We start from the raw sequence: 13,789 nt of genomic DNA on the forward strand, positions 1-13,789 counted from the left end.
CCAGGGGCTATGCTTTCTGGGGTTCCTCTAGTCTCAGTCAGACCATTAAGTCTGGTGTTCTTACTAGAATTTGAGTTCTGCATCCCACCATTTTCCTGCTCCATCTTGGACTCTCTGTTGACTGCCCTGTCAGGGCAGTCATTGGTGGTAGCCGGGCACCATCTACTTCTGGTTTCAGGCTGATGAAGTCTCTGGTTTATGTGGCCCTTTCTGTCTGTTGGGCTAATACTTTCCTTGTGTGTTTGGTATTTTTCATTCTCCTTTACTCCAGGTGGTTGGGACCAATTGATGCCTCTTAAATGGCTGCTTGCAAGCTTTTAAAACCCCAGATGCCACTCACCAAAGTAGGATGCAGAACGTTTTCTTAATAAGCTTTGTTATGCCAATTGACCTAGATGTCCCCTGAAAGCATGGTCCCCAGACCTCTACCCCTTCTACTCTGTCCCTCAAAGTGCTTGATTATATTCAGGAAACTTCTTAGCTTTGGTTTAGTCCAGTTGTTCTGACTTCCCCTGTAGTGTGTGCTGTCCTCCCCTTCACCTAAGATAATTTTTATCTACTATCTAGTTAGTAAATAATCCTCACTCTCCCTCCCCACCCTCATAACCATCAAAGAATGATTTCTTCTGTATTTAAACCTTTTCTTGAGTTGTTATAATAGTGCTTTTATACAATATTTGTTCTTCTGTGACTGACTAAATTCACTCAGATAATGACCTCCAGCTTCCTCCATGTTATGTTTTATGGCTTCATCGTTGTTCTTTATCATTGCATAGTATTCCATTGTGTGGATATACCATTATTTGTTTATCCATTTGTCCATTGGTGGGCACCTAGGTTGCTTCCACCTTTTTGCTCTTGTGAACTGTGCTGCAGTGAACATGGGTGTGCATGTATCTATTCATGTGATGGCTCTCATTTCTCTAGGATATATTCCAAGGAGCGGGATAGCTGGATCGTATGGTACTTCTATTCTTAGCTTTTTAAGGAGGGCCCAAATTGATTTCCAAAGTGGTTGTACCATTTCACATTCCCACCAACAGTGCATAAGTGTTCCAGTCTCTCCGCAACCTCTCCAGCATTTATTATTTTGTGTTTTTTGGATTAATGCTAACCTTGTTGGGGTGAGATGATATCTCGTTGTAGTTATGATCTTTGTGCAGTGCAATTAGTTATTAATGTGACCCTTCTAGCCATGGTCTTTGTGACTCACACACAATGATCGGGTGGGGCTGTGAAAATAACGTAATTTGTGGCCCACCAAGGGGATTGGTCGGTTTTGCCATTCTCCTGGGCTTGAAGGAGAGCCAATTCCAGAGGAGAGGGAGGATCCTACCACCACCAAGGAGGAACAGCCAGGAGCAGAGAGCATGTTTTTGGACCTGGGATCCCTGTGCTGAGAAGCTCCTGAAACCAGGAGACAGAGAGAGAGAGCAACCTGTAACCCTGAAGATGGTGAGAAGTGGTGGCAGGAGAGACCAGCAGAAGACTGAGCAGTGGGCTTCCGGGCACATGGAGCAAGAAAGCTAAGTGCCTGGGGTGCCTCTGGTGACTTATTGGCAGGGACTAAAAGAGCTTTGTAACACTTGCCCGAGCAGGGCAGAGGCCTAGGGCCAGAGAGAGGTGTGCCTGGGAGGACAGCTGAAAAGAGGCTATCCTGACAGAAGAACTGTATCCTGAGTATTCCTGAGCCTGAATTGTAACTGTTAGTTCCCTAATAAACCCTGTAATTGTCAGTATAGTCTGAATTCTGTGTGGCCATTGCAGTGAATTATTGAACCCAGCAGAGAAGTAGAGAGTGCTGTGCCAGGGACAGTTGGTGTCAGAATTAATAAAGATGGCAGAGAGAGGAGGCATGTCTGACTTCATAGGAGTCAGCCTTGGGCTGTTGACCTTGGTTCTCCTTCCTCCTTGTGAAGTTAGAGGAGGTCAGACACTGCCTGCACACCATTTTATAGCTTGCAAGCCTTATCTCACAAAAATAAAGGGAAAAAAGGCAAAAGTTTACAAAACTAACGCATCCAGGAAGCATCACCTAATAGAATGCTCAACCTACACAACAATAAGTTTCCAACTCTGGTCTGCTGAGCATCACATGTTTCAAAAGGGACTCGCCTCGATGCATTAGAACTGGAATAACGTACCATGTACAAGATCCAGAGGCATAGAAAGTGGTTGGCATACCATCAGGGCAATGGAAATGCAAAGATTTTAGTTAAGCCTCTGTTTATGCTCAACCCCATGCAGGGGCTGGGGACCAAATCCATCATGACCTGCCTCTGCCCTTGAAGACTGCACAGTCGTTATTTTTTTCCATTTTGTTTAATTGAAAATTGGAGATAATGCTGTTATTATGGGTTGAATTTTGTCCTTCAAAAGACATGCTGAAGTCCCAACCCTGTGAATGTGACTTTGTTCGAAAATAGAATCTTGCAGACATAATTAATTAACATGAGGTCATGCTGGAATAGGGTGAATCCTAATCCCAACTGAGTGGCGTTTTTATAAAAGAGGAGGGAGACAGAGAGATACAGAGGACACCGTGTGACATTGCAGCTACAAACAAAGGAACGCCTGGCAAAGAAAAAAAACAAACCCGCTGTGGTCAAGTCGATTCCAACTTATAGTGACCCTATAGGACAGGGTGTTTCTGTGATGCTGGAAGCTATGCCACCAGTATTCAAATACCAGCAGGGTCACCCATGGCGGACAGGTTTCAGCTGAGCTTCCAGACTATGACAGACTGGGAAGAAGGACCCGGCAGTCTACTTCTGAAAAGATTTAGCCAGTGAAAACTTTATGAATAGCAGTGGAACACTGGTTGATAAAGTGCCAGAAGATGAGCCCCTCAGTTTGGAAGGCACTCAAAAGATGACTGGGGAAGAGGTGCCTCCTTAAAGTAGAGTCGACCTTAATGACGTGGATGGAGTCAAGCTTTCAGGACCGTCATTTGCTGATGTGGCACGACTCAAAATGAGAAGAAAAAGCTGCAGACATCCATTAATAATCAAAAGGTGAAATGTATAAAGTAGAATCTAAGAAAATTGAAAGTCTTCAGAAATGAAATGGAATGCATAAACACCAATATCCTAGGCATTAGTGAGCTGAAATGGACTGGTATTGGCCATTTTGAATTGGACAATCATATGGTCTACTATACTGGGAATGGCAACTTGAAGAGGAATGGCATTGCATTCATCATCAAAAAAAACATTTCAAGATCTATCCTGAAGTACTAGGCTGTCAGTCATAGAATAGTATCTATAAGCCTACAAGGAAGACCAGTTAATACAACTGTTATTCAAATTTATGCACCAAACACTAAGGCCAAAGATGAAGAAATTGAAGATTTTTACCAACTTCTGCAGTCTGAAATTGATCGAACATGCAGTCAGAATGCATTGATAATTACTGTTGATTGGAATATGAAAGTTGGAAACAAAAGAAGAAGGATCGATAGTTGGAAAACATAGCCTTGGTGATAGAAATGATGCCAGAGATCCCATGATAGAATTTTGCAAGACCAATGACTTCTTCATTGCAAATACCTTTCTTCACCAACATAAATGGCAACTGTACACGTGGACCTCGCCAAATGGAATACATAGGAATCAAATCGACTACATCTGCGGGAAGAGATGATTTAAAAGCTCAATGTCATCAGTCAGAACAAGGCCAGAGGCTGACTGCAGAACAGACTATCAATTGCTCATATGCAAGTTCAAGTTGAAACGAAGAAAATTAGAAAAAGTCCATGAGAGCCAAAGTACAACCTCGAGTATATCCCACCTGAATTTAGAGACCATCTCAAGAATAGGTTTGACGTGTTGAACACTAATGACCGAAGACCAGATGAGTTATGGAATGACATCAAGGACATCATACATGAAGAAAGCAAGAGATCATTAAAAAGACAGGAAACAAAGAAAGGATGAAAATGGATGTCAGAAAAGACTCTGAAACCTGCTCTTGAACATCAAGTAGCTAAAGTGAAAGGAAGAAAAGGTGAAGTAAAAGAGTTTAACAGAAGATTTCAAAGGGCACCTCGAGAAGACAAAGTAAAGTATTATAATGACATGTGCAAAGACCTGGAGATGGAAAACCAAAAGGGAAGAAAATGCTCGGCATTTCTCAAGCTGAAAGAACTGAAGAAAAAATTCAAGCTTCAAGTTGCAGTACTGAAAGATTCTTTGGAGAAAATATTAAACTACTCAGGAAGCATCAAAAGAAGCTGGAGGAAATACACAGAGTCACTGTACCAAAAAGAATTGGTCGACGTTCAGCCATCTCAGGAGGTACCATATGAGCAGGAACCAATGGTACTGAAAGAAGTTCAAACTGCAGTGAAGGCATTGGTGAAAAACAAGGATCCAGCAATCGATGGAATACCAATTGAAATGTTTCAACAAATGGATGCAGTGCTGGAAGTACTCACTCATCTATGCCAAGAAATTTGGAAGACAGCTACTTGGCTAACTGAATAGAAGTTATCTATATTTATGCTTATTCTCAAGAAAGGTGATCCCACCGAGTGCAGAAATTATCGAACAATGTCATTAATATCACACACAAATAAAATTTTGCTGAAGATGATTCAAAAGCGGCTGCAGCAGTATATTGACAGGGAACTGCCAGAAATTCAAGCTGGATTCAGAAGAGGACATGGAACCAGGGATGTCACTACTGATGTCAGATGGATCCTGGCTGAAAGCAGGAGATACCAGAAAGTTGTATACCTGTGTTTTATTGACTATGCAAAGCATTCAACTGTGTGGATCATAACAAATTATGGATAACATTGGGAAGAATGGGAATTCGAGAACACTTAATTGTGCTCATAGGGAACCTGTACATAGATCAAGAGGCAGTTGTTGCAACAGAACAAGGGGGTAATGTGTGGTTCAGTCAGGAAAGTTGTTCATCAGGGTTGTATCTTTTCACCATACCTATTCAATCTGCTGAGCAAATAATCTGAGCAGGTGGACTCTATGAAGAAGATCGGGGCATCAGGATTGGAGGAAGACTCATTAACAACCTGTGTTACACAGATGACACAACCTTGCTTACTGAAAGTGAAGAGGACTTGAAGCACTTACTAATGAAGATCAAAGACCACAGTCTTCAGTATGGATTACACCTCATCATAAAGAAAACAAAAATCCTCTCACAACTGGACCAGTAAGCAGCATCATGACAAACGGGGAAAAGATTGAAGTTGTCAAGGATTTCATTTTTCTTGGATCCACAGACAGCACCCATGAAAGCAGCCATGAAGAAATCAAAAGACGCATTGCATGGGGCAAATCTGCTGCAAAAGACTTCTTTCAGGTGTTGAAAAGCAAAGGTATCACCTTTAAGACTAAGGTGTGCCTGCCCCAAGCCATGGTGTTTTCGATCGCCTCATATGCGTGTAAAAGCTGGACAATTTGAATTGTAGTGCTGGAGAAGAATATTGAATGTACCGTGGATTGCCAAAACAACGAACAAATCTATCTTGGGAGAAGTACAACCAGAATGCTCCTCAGAAGCAAGGATGGCAAGACTACGTCTCACATACTTCGAGCATGTTGTCAGGAGAGATCAGTCCCTGAAGGACATCATGCTTGATAAAGTAGAGGGTCAGTGAAAAAGAGGAAGACCCTCAACAAGATGAATTGACACAGTGGCTGCAACAATGGCCCTAAGCATAACAATGATTGTGAGGATGGCACAGGACTGGACAGTGTTTCATTCTGTTATACATAGGGGTCACTGTGAGTCAGAACTGACTCAATGGCACCTAACAACAGCACAACACAGGACAGGCTATACCTGCCCCATAGCGTTTCCAAGGCTGTAAATCTTCATGGAAGCAGACTGGCTACATGTTTTTCCTACAGATCAGCTGGTGGGTTCAAACCCCTGACCATTTTGTTAGTAGCCAAGAGCTTAACCACTGCACCACCAGGGCTCCTGGAGCTACCAGGAACTAGGAGAGAGAGAGATGGGGCAGATTCTCTCTCAAAGCCTCAGAAGGAATCAACATGTCCAACACCTCAATCTTGAACTCCCAGCCTACAGAACTGTGAGCCACCCAGTTTTTGGTACTTTGGGGTGGCAGCCCTAGGAAACTACTACAAATGCTTTGGTTCAAAATGTTAGTTATTGGGGTTTTAGGCACTAGGGCAGTGTTTCTCAACCTCAGCTCTATTGACATCTTGGCCAGATAACCCTTTGCTGGGGGGCATCCTGTGCACTGTAGAATGTCTAGCAGCATCCCTGGCCTCCACCCACTAGATGCCAGTAGCACCCCTTACTGTGTCCCCCCCCCCAGTTGTGACAAAAATGTCCCAGATACTGCCAAGTGTTCCGAGGGAGCCAAGCCCCCCCGCCCCCCAGGATGAGAACCACTGCTCTAGAGCAGTCATTTAGGGTGGTCTGTCTGGTGTGCTTCTATGTTCTTCACTTTTTAAATCTCCCAGGTTAGTGGTTGCTCACCCTCTTAGTTCATTAGCTAATAGAAACGTTCTTAGGTTAGATAATGAGCTTAGTGCTGAGTATGCAATAATGAATAACACATGGCACCTACCTTCAAGGAGCTCAGAAGACTTAGAATAAAGTGTGATCATCAGTGCTAAACCCAGGCAGCCCAGAGAGTTAGCAGGGCAGAGGAGGCTGCTCAATAAGGAGGTGGGGGGTGCTTCATACAGGCAGTGAGGTAGCGCTCACAGGTAATGCCTGCTGTTCTGGCGGCCTTACTGGCTGTGTCCCCTTTTACTCTCCACAGCACCCTGGTTTGGGTGATGAAGTCTAGGATCACCCTGTCCTGCTTAATAACCTTTTAGTTTGATGCATCACTAGACATTTGATCCGAAGTTTGATGTTCCAGCTTTATTGCCCAGACCTTTAAAATTATTTCTCCAACTGGCATATTCTCTCACCAGTGGAATAATCAACATGATTTTGATAGAACCCTGGGCACCAAGCCATTTCTCCTACCAACCTACCTAGATTATTGCCCCTATTAGCAGTACAACCTTGAGTATATCCCACCTGAATTTAGAGACCATCTCAAAAATAGATTTGTTGCATTGAACACTAATGACTGAAGACCAGACAAGTTGTGGGATGGTATCAAGAACATCATACATGAAGACAGCAAAAGGTCATTAAAAATACAGGAAAGAAAAGAACAAAATGGATGTCAAAAGAGGCTCTGAAACTTGCTCTTGAACTTGGAGTAGCTAAAGTGAATGGAAGAAATGATGAAGTAAAACAGCTGAACAGAATATTTCAAAGGGTGAATCAAGAACACAAGTAAAGTATTATAATGAAATGTGCAAAGACCTAGAATTAGAAAATCAAAAGAGAAAAACACACTGGGCATTTCTTAAGCTGAAAGAACCTAAAGAAAAATTTCAAGCCTCAAGTTGCAGTATTAAAGGATTTTATGGGCAAAATACTGAATGACGCAGGAAGCATCAAAAGAAGATGGAAGGAATACAGAGAGTCACTGTACCAAAAAGAATTGGTCGACATTCAGCCATTTCAGAAGGTAGCATATAGTCAAGAACTTCAAGAAGAAGGCCAAGCTGCACTGAAGGCATTGGCAAAAAACAGGGATGCAGGAATTGACACAATAGCAGTTGAAATGTTTCAACAAACAGATGCATAACTGGAGGTGCTCACTCATCTATGCCAAGAAATTTGGAAGACAGCTACCTTGCCAACCGACTGGAAGAGATCCATATTTGTGCCCATTCCAAAGAAAGGTGACTCAACAGAATGTGGAAATTAGTAAACATTATCATTAATATCACACACAAGTAAAATTTTGCTGAGATCATTCAAAAGCGGTTGCAGCAGTACATTGATAGGGAGCCACCAAAAATTCAAGGTAGATTCAGAAGAGGATGTGGAATGAGGGATATCATTGCAGATGTCAGATGGATCTTGGCTGAAAGCAGAGAATACTAGAAAGATGTTTACCTGTGTTTTATTGACTATGGAAAGGCTTATGACTGTGTGGATCATAACAAATTATGGATAATATTGTGAAGAATGGGAATTCCAGAACACTTAATTCTGCTCATGTGGAACCTGTACATGGACCAAATGGAAGTCATTTGAACAGAAGAAGGGGATACCGTGTAGTTTAAAATCTGGAAAAGTACGTGTCTTTCACCATATTTACTCTAATCATAATCTGAGAAGTTGGATTATATGAAGAAGAGTGTGGCATCAGGATTGGAGGAAGACTTATTAAAAACCTGCAATAAGCAGATGGCACAACCTTGCTTGCTAAAAGTAAACAGGACTTGAAGCACTTACTGATGAAGGTCAAAGAATACAGCTTTCAGTATGGATTACACCTCGACATATAACAAAAATCCTCACAAGTGGATCATGATAAAGCAACATTATGATAAACAGAGAGAAGATTAAAGTTGTCAAGGATTTCATTTTACTTGGATCCACAGTCAACACCCATGAAAGAGCAGTCGAGGAATCAAACGACTTATCGCATTGGGCAAATCTGCTGCAAAAGACCTCTTTAACGTGTTCAAAAGGAAAGATGTCACCTTGAGGACTAAGGTGTGCCTGACCCAGGTGATATTTTCAATTGCCTGATATGCATTCAAAAGGTGGACAATGAATAAGGATGACTGAAGAAGAATTGATGCCTTTGAATTATTGTGTTGATGAAGAATGTTGAATATATCATGGACTACCAGAAGAACCAGCAAATCTGTCTTGGAAGAAGTACAGCCAGAATACTCCTTAGAAGCAAAGGATGGTGAGACTTTGTCTCCTGTACTTTGCACGTTATTCCTACAAGTCGGAACTGTCTCAATGGCACCCAACAAAACATTAGCAATACTAACTGCATCAGATCCAGCCACCTAGTTTGATCTCCAGTGAAGAAATAACCTTCACTGATGCTAATTTCACTGTTGGAATATGCTCCCAATCTCAAGTGGAGTCCTGGTGGTGCAATGGTTATGTGCTCAGCCACTAATCCAAAGGTCGCAGTTGGAACTCAACAGCTGCTCCATAAGAGAAAAGACCTGGCGATCTGCTCTTGTAAAGATCACAGCCTAGGAAACCCCATGGGGCAATTCTACTCTGACCTATAGGATCGGAATCCACTTGACAGCACACAACAATAATAACAACATGTTGAACTGGTAAGATGGTCAAGGGGTTTTAGAGTCTTCAGAGGAGGGGCTGGAGAAGTTGTGCAGGAAGATCTTTGTCTGACATACAGTTTCTGGTCTCAGGGTCTCAGTGTATTTAGTGAGAAATTGGTGAAGGATCCAGCATAGCTGCTCTATACCCTAGGATGAAAAATTACATTTTTAGGCCTGCTCCTGACTGCAAATAAATCCATCTGAATCTGTTCTCAATCAGTAGTGTCTGGCAGTATCCACAGCAGTTGGAGGCTGGATTCGCCTTCAACGAGAGACATATTCCTGGAGGGGGAGCAGGCTACCCGTTACCTTAGCAGGGGAAGAACAGATGAAGGGATTGTCCGTGGTCTTGGCTGCAGCAGCACCTGAAATACAGATTCCAGGGTCTCTGGGAATGGAAGCGAGCTGTTGTGCCTTTTCAGAAACATGGCCCCTTGTGTGCCCCCTACCTGCATTTCCACCCCACCTCACCTCACGCAGAGAAGCGGCATCGTGACTTGTCTCTTCTAACATTCCTGAGATGCTGAAGAAGGATCAGAAGGGTCTTTTGGCCACCAGGCCAGCTTCCATCCATATCAAATATTAGACTAACACTTAAAACTCTGCCCACACAGGGATAGGTTATCGTCAGGAAGAAGATGCAAAGACAGATATAGAAACATGCCCAGACCCACTTGCTTTGGTGTTGTTGCTTCATTGTACGCTGTGACTGAAGGTTTGTCAGGTAACACTTAGAATAGCAGATGTAGTTTGAATGAGAAGCTCATGCTTGTATGAGCTTCCTGCGGCTGCTGTAACAAATTACCATGACTGGGGGTTTAAAACAACAGGGATCTATTCTCTCCCAGCTCAGAAGATTAGAAGTCCAAAATGAAGGTGTCAACAGGGCCATGCTGCCTTTGAAGGCTGTAGGGGAGAACCCTTCCTTCTCTCCCAGCTTCATGTGGCTCTTGGCATTCTTTGGTTTGTACACGCATCACTTCAGTCTCTACCTCCAACTTCACATGGCCTTCTCTCCTGTGTCCCTGTGTCCAAAGTTCTTTCCCCTTATAAGATCACTAGTCATTAGTTTAGGGCCCACCTTAATCTAATCTTAACCAATATGACCTCATCTTAACTTGATTACATCTACAAAGACCCTATTTACAAATAAGGTCTCATTCACAGGTTCTGGGTAGACATGGATGTTGTGGGGACACTATTCAACTCTGTACAATGCTTAACACCAGTTTTCAATGATCCCTGTTTTTGTGTGTGTATGTGTGTGTACATGTGCACACACACACACCATGTTTTACCTCCTACTAATTGAGCTTGTATAGGGCAAATCTGCTGCAAAAGGCCTCTAAAGTGTTGAAAAGCAAAGATGCCACTTTGAGGACTAAGGTGCACCTGACCCAAGCTGTTATATTTTCAGTTGCCTCGTATGCATGCGAAAGCTGGACAATGAATAAGGAAGACCGAAGAAGAACTGACATCTTTGAATTATGGTATTGGTAAATAATATTGAATTTACCATGGACTTCCAGAAGAATAAACAAATCTGTCTTGGAAGAAGTACAACCAGCAAGGATGGCAAGACTTCGTCTCACATACTTTGGACATGTTATCAGGAGGGACCAGTCCCTGGAGAAGGACATCATGCTTGGTAAAGTAGAGGGCCAGAAAAAAAGAGAAAGACCCTAAATGAGATGGATTGACACAGTGGCTGCAACAGTGGACTCAAGCATAACAATGATTGTGAGGATGGCGCGGGACCGGGCAGTGTTTCGTTCTGTTGTACGTAGTATCGCTATCAGTCGGAACTGACTGGATGGCACCTAACAACAACTTTTGAGCTTCACCTGCCCAAAGCTTTAAAAACATAACAGACATACATTCCTCTAATCCTTCTTTGGCTCTGCTTCAGTTGGCTGTTTTTTACTCCCTCGAAGCAAAGGTCATACTTTTAGAAGAAAATGAGCAATCCTGATGATAATGAAAGGATGCTATTTTAGTGATTGTTTTCTTGTTCTTTTAGAACAGATAGGCCTTCAGCCAACACTCTTTTTTAGGACTAATTCTCTTATAGGCAGGTGTTTGTTGGAAAGTAGAACATAGTGATCTCAATTAATTTTACTCTGGTGTTCTTTCTTCAGACAAGAGCAGAGGTTCTTGTTTTCGTTTCCTTCAGCCAGGACAGCAAGCATGAAGAAAAATTATGGTTTATAGACAGGTGAGCGGAAATTAAGTCTTTTGTTCTGCCGTATATTTGAGTGAGCCTAGGCAAGTCACTCATGAACTCTGAATCACAATGTTGTATCATGATTGCTGTGGGCGTGGGACTCATGCAGAATGTGAAAGGGTTTTGGAAAGCACAAAGTTTAGCTTGATTAAGTCACCAGGCTAGATAAATCAGGAAGCCTCAGTTGTCTGTTTACGCAGCACTGGAGGAGGACCCATTCTGAGCCGGGCCCCAGCTGGGCCCTGTTGTTGTTGGCTGCTGTTGCGTCTGCCCTTGACTCATGGTGACCCCATGCACAACAGAAACAAATGCTACACAGTCCTGCATCATCGCTATAATCAGTTGTGGATCAGACCATTGTGATCCATAGGGTTTTTACTGGCTGATTTTTGGAGGTAGATCATCAGGCCTTTCTTCCTAGACCATCTTAGTCTAGAAGCTCTGCTGAAACCTGTTCAGCCGATCACAGCCACACACAGCCTCCACTGACAGATGGGTTGTGGCTGCACATAAAGTACATTGGCCAGGAATCAAACCTGGGTCTCCTGCATGGAAGGTGAGAATTCTACCACTGAACCACCTGGGATACAGGAATCAGTCTGTCAGAGGTCTGCCTCAAGGGCTTACAGCCTAGTTGGAGGGATGGACACACAGCGAGGCACACTCTTCACTTCCCCATCCCTCATCGCTTACTGTGGCTTTTCCATTGCCAACCGCTATTTCTCCTGTGACTGTGTTTGTGTTTCCTCCTCAGAGGCTCCAGGCCACTTTTCCAGCTGAAAGCCTTTAAATCCCAGGGTCACACCACCTGTATTTTCACAGGGCTGGTAAAAATGGGCAGTGTTGGCTGAGAGCTTGTTGAGTAGACGTGCCAACAAGTTGCTTTGTTGTCTCCAGTCCTGGGTATCCTGCCCTTGGCTCCACACATGCGCCATGGGTGTGGGTTGGCCACGTGCATTGACCTTCCTCTTTCAACAATAACTTTAATTATTATCAAATACATAGTTCTAGAAGAAAACTTGGAAAAATACAAATAAGTATAAGGAAGGAAGTAAAATGGAGCTGTGATTCCATAATGCAATGGGAACCATTTAAAACACATCTGTATTTCTCTGTCTTCCTATCTAGCTGTCTCCCTGTCCTTGTTCCTATCCCTATCTCTCTATCTCCTCCTCTATCTCTGTCTCTATTTATACCCATCACAGTGGTTTCCACCCTGGTTACAAATTAGAATCACTTGAAGTGCTTTAAAAAAAGTTTCTGGTGCCTGGGCCCCATTCCAGACCAGTATATCAAATCCTTGGGAATATCATTCGGGCATGAGAATTTTTGAAGTTCCCCAATGATCTAACCACTGGCCTAAAGCTTTACATCTTCTGATTCAAAATTTTATTTACTTTCTTCCTCCAGATATAACCATTTAAAAAAATAGACAATTTCAAGCAAACAGAAAAGTTGGAAGAATCTTGCAGTGAATACTTACATACTATTCACCTAGATTCTACCGTTGTTTTACCACACTTGTTTTTATCATACATCTATCCAGCTCTCTACGTATCCCTCTATCTACCTATCAGTGTGTCTTATTTTTGACCCATTTCAAAATATTTTCACATAAATATTACACACACGTATGTCATTTGCTAGATTTTGATGTTTAGTTTTTTTGCTTTTGATGTGATATTACATTCAATGAAGTGTACAAATCTTAAGTGTATATTAACTGAGTTTTGACAAATGCATACACTTTTGTAAACCAGACCCTTTCAATACATAGAACATTATTATCAACCCAGAAGTTTCCTCATGCCTCATCTGAGTTAATTCCCACCCCCATCCCCTGAGATAACCACTATTCTGATTTTTTTCCATCATAGATTAGATGGCCTAGTCTAGAATTTTTTGTGACCTATTTAAAAAACATTTGACTACCCTTAAGTCACGAGGATTTTCTCTTATATTTTTGTGGTGTGATGGATTACTTTTTTGTGGCCTTCCTCACCATGGTCTTGTAACTCTGACCAAGGTGATTGGGTAGGACTGTGCAGATAGGGTAACTGTGGCCCACCAAAGGGACTGGTCAGTTTTGCCATCCCTCTGGGCTTGAGGTGAACCATCCCAGAGGTGAGAAAGAGAGGATCCCACCACCACCAAGGAAGAACAGGCAGGAGTGGAGAGTGCGTCCTTTCGACTTGGAATTCCTGTGCCGAGAAGCTCCTGGACCCAGGAGACAGAGAACAAGCTATAACCCTGAAGATGGCGAGAAACAGTGGCAGGAGAGACTCACAAGAGAGACTGCACGGTGAACTTCCCGGCCCACAGACTGAGAAAGCTGAGTGCCTTTGGGCAGAGGCCAAGGGCCAGGGAAAGACGTGCCTGCAAGTTTGGCTGGGAA

This window comes from Trichechus manatus, unplaced genomic scaffold (assembly GCF_000243295.1).
Source record: "Trichechus manatus latirostris isolate Lorelei unplaced genomic scaffold, TriManLat1.0 scaffold00002, whole genome shotgun sequence".
Lineage (NCBI taxonomy): Eukaryota > Metazoa > Chordata > Mammalia > Sirenia > Trichechidae > Trichechus > Trichechus manatus.